This window comes from Microtus ochrogaster, chromosome 4, assembly GCF_000317375.1.
Source record: "Microtus ochrogaster isolate Prairie Vole_2 chromosome 4, MicOch1.0, whole genome shotgun sequence".
NCBI lineage: Eukaryota > Metazoa > Chordata > Mammalia > Rodentia > Cricetidae > Microtus > Microtus ochrogaster.
This window is the reverse complement of record NC_022011.1, coordinates 84,127,664-84,135,684: the sequence shown is the minus strand read 5'-3', so window position 1 is coordinate 84,135,684 and position 8,021 is coordinate 84,127,664.

Below are 8,021 nucleotides of genomic sequence, written 5' to 3'. Positions count from 1 at the left end.
TACATAATAAATAAATAAATAAAAAAGAAATGAGCATGCCTTTAATCCCAGCACTCAGGAGGCAGAGGCAGGCAGATCTCTGTGAGTTCGACAGCCTGGTCTACAAGAGCTAGTTTCAGGACAGACTCCAAAGCTACAGGGAAACCCTGTCTCAAAATAACAACAACAAAAACAAAATGCTTATTTGAGAAGACAGATATGTTCCCTTGGATTTATAAATTACACACCATAGACAAGTATTGAATCATCATATGATACTCCATAGATGTATATAGCTTTATGGTTTTTATGTACCTGTTGAAAAGAAATAAAATTAAAAAATAAAAACAATTGAATTTTTTGGAGTTGAAGTTCTCAGGCTGTATGATAGCCCTAGGTATAGAATTTATAAGTGGAAATAGAAAGAGCACAGACACCTTATTGTCAAGTCTGTGGCCCAGAGCATGGCTCTGGCTTCTTGGGAAGTTGTTACAGTCTGGGGTTGTGAGTGTGTTGTGTAGGCTGTAAGCTGTTTATTAGCCACTCATGAGCAATGGTTTCACTGTGTACTTCGCCTTTATGCATATATTGATTCCTGATTATCTGAAAATGCCTTTAAACTAGTCTTATTTGAATCTGAAAATACATGAGGAAAGAACTAGGGAGTGGGAGGGGCACGTGACTCTCCTGGGCAGCAGAAACATGGAGAAACTACTTCAAACCATGCCTCTTAGTCTTGGTATTATTTATTTATTTATTTATTTATTTATTTATTTATTAAGATTTATTTATTTATACAGTATCCTGCCTGCAGGCCAGAAGAGGGCACCAGATCTCATTATAGATGATTATGAGCCACCATGTGGTTGCTGGGAATTGAACTCAGGACCTCTGGAAGAGCAGTCAGTGCTTTTAACCATTGAGCCATCTCTCCTGCCCCTCTTGGTATTATTTATATGTGCAGTGCTTGGAAAGCAGCGAAGTAAAGTCCTGTCTGATGATATTAATTAATAGTGATGTAAAACTGTCCAAGTAGCAAGAAATGTAGTGTTATTTTCACATGAAAGCCATTCAAGACAGAATACCATGTGGCAGACAGATAACGAGGGTTAGCAAGGGGAGGAAGTTGTTTTAAACGAGGTGAAATTATTACCTGACACTTCTGAAGGCATAGAGATTGTCTACCCTGAGCTTAACAGTGATGCCTAGGGGGCAGAGGTGATGGTTAGTTTCTCTGTAGAAGCAAGGAGCGTCTGAGGAGTGGTGTTCATCCCTCTCACTGAAGAAAGACACTGATATGACCTAGTTTCTAGAATCTCGCTCGCCTTCTGGAAATGTAGACATGAACCATATAGTAAGATATCATCGGCAACTGTCTTCTCGTTTTCTCTCTCTCTTTTTCCCAGAAAGGAAAATAAAATAATTCCCTTTTTACTGTTAACTTCTCTGAGACCTTCAGTAGTTTTCCTTCCTCTACTGGAATCTAATTCATCTCTTCAGGTAATCATGAGAGGGCTGGAGAGATGGCTCAGCGGTTAAGAGCACTGACTGCTCTTCCAGAGGACCTAGGTTCAATTCCCAGCACCCACATGGCAGCTCACAACTGTCTGTAATTCCAGTTCCAGGGATTCCAACACCCTCATACACATGTAAATAAAACACCAATATATATATATATATATATATATATATATATATATATATATATATATATATAAAATTAAAACAAATAACTAAGAAGAAGGATAGTCACAAGATACGGGTAATAATAAAAAGTGTCTCCCACGAACATAGAGGAGATTCATGGGCTCCATAGACGGGTGTTTTACTTATCATAGACATGACTTCTGACTATGTGCTTCCAGACACTTAGGGAAGTAAAGTCATTTTCAAAAGCCCAGGATGTTCTTGAATCTTCCAACAGTCCTCTATCCCACACCTGACCAAAGTACTTGCTCCATTTCCTGAAGCTGGGACAGCAATTAGGCCCATAAAAATGAAGTTCATTAATGAAAACTAATTGAAAATTAATTCACCATGACTCCAGGGAAGAGCTTGCATTTAAAACATTGTGTTGTTAGCAAGTGAGACTGTAATCATCAGAGCATGGCAAAATACTTCAGAATGACACATAGGTTAATGAGGTGGCGGAGCGTCAGAAAAACAAAGGCTTGTAACATTCGAACAGCCACCGCACTTAGAGCGCTGCCGTGCCCCTTCCTTCTGCCTTCCTTTCTGTCTCAGCCCACCTCTTTATTTTATTCTCGCCTGCCAGAGCAGATGCCACACCATTATCCCTTCACCCAGCCATCTTTCCCACAGGAAAAATTCTACGATAATTCTCCCATTTTTGAGGATTAAGTATGATTTCTGCAAGCGCCAATCAATCCACTTTCCAACCCCTTAGGAATCTTGCTTTACGTATTTTAAACGTGCTCCTACAGGAAATTCAAACTTTCGTAAGAGAGACTAGGGCAACGGGATCCTTCCCGTGACTCCAGCAGTCATTTACCAGAGACGCACCTGAAGATACATTTCAGTAAATACTCAAAGACAAACATTCAGATTTCTGAGACTTCTGTTCTTGCAAGTTAGATATTGTATCAGAAGCACACTGACTTCTTCTTCTTTTTGTCTTAAATTCTTTACTGAGCTTGAGATGTAGCCCCGCTGGTGGGCATTTGCCTAGCAAGTGCAAGGCCTTAGGTTTGAGCCCTCCCATCAGGAAACAAACAGCATTGAAGGTGTGCAGGCTTGCGTGGATGTAAGTGATGGGCACTTATTCCTTCAATGTTCACTTACATTTCTTCTAGGAATTTATCTAAAGCACTCTCTGAAGCCTTTTCAACCTGCGAGTTTCTAATTTTTTTTGTTTGTGTGTATGGATTTAAGTCATTGGAATTTTGTTGGTTTTATTTCACTTTGAGTGTGATTGTTCTCCATGAATACTATCTTTTTCTTTCTCTTTTTTCTTTCTTTCTGTCTCTTTTTTTCTTGGTTTTTCAAGATAAGTGTAGCAGCTCTGGCTGTCCTGGAACTTGCTTTGTAGACCAAGCTGGGCTTGAACTTACTGAGATCCACCTGCCTCTGTCTCCTGAGTGTGGGGATTAAAGGCATGAGCCACCACACCTAGCAGAAAACAGTCTTCTTTATTTTGCTCTTGACATCATTCATAGTTAGGGTTGACATAAAAATATTAGCAAGAATCTAAGGAATAGTGACAACTCTACAAGTGTTTATCATCATCATCATCACCACCACCACCACCACCATCATCATCACAGTTAGAAAGTGTTGAAAAGAACCATCATGTACTAAATTCTGTCATGGATGAAAGAAAATGCAGTGGGCTGATCAATGTGGGAGTAGCGAAGAGGCTGTGGTGTGATAAATAAACCCTTTCAGATCACAAAAGAAAGCTACCTTAGCCTTTCTACTGCTGTGATAAAACACCATGACCAAAAGCAACTTTGAGAGAAAAGGGTTTATTTCAGACATATCTGACCCCAGACCCTCATGAAGAGGAGTCGGGGCAGGAACTGAAGGCAGGAGCCGAGGCAGAGGCCATGGGGAAAATGTTGCTTACTGGCTTGCTCCTCGTGATTTGCTCCATCTGCTTTCTTTTTTTTTAAATAATTTATTTATTTTTACTTTATGTGCATTGGTGTATGTTTGTGTGAGAGTTTCAGATCTTGGAGTTACAGACAGTTGCGAGCTGCCATGTGAGCTCTGGAAATTAAACCCAGGTCCTCTGGAAGAATAGTCAGTGCTCTTAACTGCTGAGCCATCTCTCCAACCCCTCAGCCTGCCTTTTTATACAGCCAGGATCATGTGTCCAGGGATGACGGCACCGGCAACAGACTGGTTCTCCTGCGTCAGTCACTATCAAGAAAATACCTCACATTACCAGGCAAAGATGTTGTTAGCAGTATTATTTCAGATCTGCTGCAGTGTTTGAAATAAGCCTTGTTTTGTTTCTTTTTCCGGGCAGGGTTTCTCTCTATAACAGCCCTAGCTGTCCTGGATTTCACTTTGTAGATCAGGCTGACCTCAAACAGATAGAGATCTTCCTGCCTCTGCCTCCCAAGTGTGGGGGTTAAAGGCGTGTGTCACCATGCCCATTGAAACAAGATTTTTATAAAACAAAACACACAAAGGCGACAAAAAAGTGTGACAGAGTAAATACTTTAACAGCTGATGTCACAGCCAGCACTGTCCAGTAAATAGTTAAGCAGCAGATGCCACCCCCAGCACTGTCCTGGTGAGAAGAAACTGACACTGGGTTCGAATTTTGACTTTTCTTTTTAGAATTTAATTGCTAAGAAAAATTCTACGTACTTCAATTTTTAGAAGACTTGATATAATACTAACACTCAAAACTTTGCTAGACCCATATTCATAGAGGAACCAGAGATAGAAAAAAGATGTGAAATTTGTTTTCGATGGTGAATCTGTCTGTTAAACGTTCCTGCTCTCTCTACTTGGTCAGACAGCTCCTTCCTTTGACTGCAGTTCTCCATTTCCTTCCTGCCTTTGAGGATATTATGTTGTCTGTTTCACGTGACTTCTTTGGTTTGCTCTGGAATGTACGCGAATGCGACTTTTAGTACAAAGTTCAGAGGAGTACGTTAGCAAGAGTCAGGGCCGGTAAGGGAAGGCGATGGCTGAACCACAGCATCACCCTGAGAGAGGCGCCCGAGGCTGACTGAACACAGCAACCGAGTTCTGCCCAGCTTTACAAGAAGGCCAGGATAAACACGGCTTGTGTGTCCTCTGAGAGTTGTGCCAAATGAAACGCATGTCCACATTTCTTGAGTTTCCCCGTTAATCTTCCTAAAGCCGGTACTCATTGTCTATACGTTAAAGTCCGTGGTGGATGCCAACACAGGGACGTTTAAACCAGGAGTCATGTATCCGAATGACAGTATCAAAGAAAATATGTCCATGTCCCTTTATTCCCAACAGCTAGTCGATTAAATACCTCTATTTTTCCTTGGATAACTGACATGGAACCCGGAGACCCGCTCTTGGAAACAGTTACTGGTGAGAAAACAGAAAAAAAAAAAATAGAGACCCTTGGCTGAATTTTAGTTTGAGCATTTCAAAGCTGGTATTTGCAAACTCAGAAAAAAAGGGGGGGGGACTTTTCATTAATCCAGGATTTTGGAAACAGTTACTCCTAGCTCACAACTGCATACAAACACAAAAACCCTAATGGGACCATTTTCTTACTAAGCCTGTAACAGTTTACACTCACCTAATGGCCTGGGGTTATGAGCAAACTACTCAATTAGAGAATTTAGGCTGCTTGCCCACATATTTTAGAGCAAATTATCCTTTTACAAATGCAGAACCCCTATATAAAAAGCCTAACTAGTATTTCCTGGGGAAAAAAAATACTATTCCCCAAATTCCCACCTTGAACCTACTAAGAGTTTGTCTTTCTGCTAGGGCAAAGATTTTTATGATAATAATTGTTTTTATGTCACATACCTCGCAGTTGCTCTTCCTGATGACTTGTGTTTTGACCTTTCAGTAACCGTGGAATTATAATCGATCCACTTCAAAATGAGGACTTTCTTTCTAAGGTCTTTTCCGAAGTTGAGGGTTTCAGATTAGAAAGTTTGGAATCCCGTCAATTCTTTGATAACAGATCTCGGCTTGGGGGGTTAAATGAATTTCATGGTTATTCTTAACACTTACTATTTCTTCTTAGGCCTCTTTCATTTAAAAGGGGGACGGTGCTTCCAATCTATAAACACCCATTAAAAGTTGTCCACCCTTTTTTACTTGGCTGCTGGTCTTAATTGTCTGCAGATGGGTGGATCGCTGCATTTTATTTCAAAGGTAGAGATTTGCAAAAATGTAAACGGGCCTATTAAAAGTTCTAAATCAACTCTCAACATCCATTAAAAGGATCCATGTGTAAATGGGAATTGAACTCAACGGGCAAGTGTCTTTTGCTCTCAAACATTCCTAGCTACATTAAAGTATGTCTTGCTACCTGTGAGTAGCTCGTGTGCTCAACACAATGGGCTGCAGGAGAATTACCTTAAAAATCCCTGCAGAAGTTGGAAGTAACGCAGTAAGAACTGCTATGCACCTTATCAATTTACACTGCATTTAAGAGGAATAAAAACATTTGTTATGCATTCCGTAACAAAATAAAAATTCCATATATTTAGTCCCGTAGAGTATTGAATAGAGAATCCTAAAACATGACTATTTTTAATAGTCCATCTATTGAACTTTTATTTTCTATCCTATTAAAATTCCTTCCAAAAAAAAAATGAATGATTCTCAGTTCTGCCCATGACTGCGAGCTGAACCCTACCTCGCCCATCTCGCCACTGTGGTGTTCTGGCTTCTCTTGCCTAAGGGACTGACAGTTTGTCTCAGATCCTACAGTTTCATCTGTTCCTCTCACCAGCTTTCCCCTTGGTCTTGATTCTCGTTACCCCACCCTGACGGCTGACCACTTCTAATCCATAAACAAAGCACACATCAAACACTAAAACTGTGTGTCTTTGATCTTTGCAAAATCGAACCCATCGCAGACATGATTTAACTTGATTTTTTTTTCTGCATTTAAAATGAAATATCCTGAACAGTACAGACCATGCTAGAATCTTCGTCCTTGAAAATCAGCCCCATACGACCACCTTCTAGTCAGGACTATAGTGGAATTGCTATAGAGTGTTTTGCTCATGTTGGCTTTGCGACCTATCATCAGTACCCAGTAGCCCAACAGAGGCTTGAGCATCTGCTAAGTATATTGTCTTCATCCTTTCCCTAAGTACAAAGAACCGTTTAGTTAAAGACAAATAGTATTTCCCCCTAAACTCAGTTTCGACAGAGAGGTTATAGTGACAATGTTTAAAAGATGCTGTAGTCTTGGAGATTGCTATTACTTATTACATTTGTCTGTGACAAAAGAGGAAGCAATTTGGGTACCTCAATAGAAAAAAAAAATAAAACAGTTGAGGTTACATTCCTTTAGCTTGCAAAAAGACGTTTATAAGCTTTAAACAAAATTTTACTTTCAAAAACTATTTCAATATTGGTTATCTTTTTTCGGAGTAAGATCTCTGATACTTTTCCATGTGGCTCTTATTATGTGAATAGCCATCTAAGCTTGCATATGTAATTGTATGTATTACGAACTGTGACTTTATTTCTTTTATAATCTTTGTAGTTCTTGCCATTGCTTTTACATGTCTATGTCTGGCAATATGTAGCTTTGAAACTATGCCAAAAATATTTATTGTCCTATATCTGGCGTTCTCATACTATGTGGTTGGGTTTGGTCTCCAAGCTGGGTAAAGCTTATTAGCAGATACAGTAGTTCTTGGCATTTGTGTGAAAATGTCTTAAGTAATTTTAGTATGTCCCTGAATTATGTAGCCTTTTGCAGGCCTTGAAACAAATATGAAGTTAAAATTCAATGCTCGAGTTATCTTTTTTTTTTTAAAAAACTTCTAAGTTAGGGAAAAGGAACAAAAATAACAATAACAAACAAACAAAACCACCTCAGAAAATGAAAGTGTAGATTTAACTGCAAACTAGAACATTCTGAAATAGTAGCATTACAGACTGGATAAAATGTTTCCTTATATGCAAATCCCAGAGAGCTGGGGCAGGCACTGGTACCTGGTAGTGTTGTTTTGTGGCTGCATGTACTGATAATGGAGATAAAAAGCAAACCATCCATGAACAATCCTTTTATTAATCTCCTTGCAGCACGACTGCTTTATTGAAGTATTACAAAGACATGATCCTGTGCTTAGGTTTGTATCTCACCCTCCCTCACACGGCTCTTTATTACATTCAGACAAAGCATCATATTCTATTCTTCTTGTTCTATGGTTCATTCTCAGGATACTTTTGTGAAAATAAATATAATAGCCTATTAGCATTACTTAAGGTCGTTTAAAGGTATTCTTAAGCTGATAAAATTATTTCTAAGTTATTTTTTTTTTTTTTTTTTTTGTTTTTCGAGACAGGGTTACTATTCCCAGACATTTAGCCTGTCAGAGGCTCCA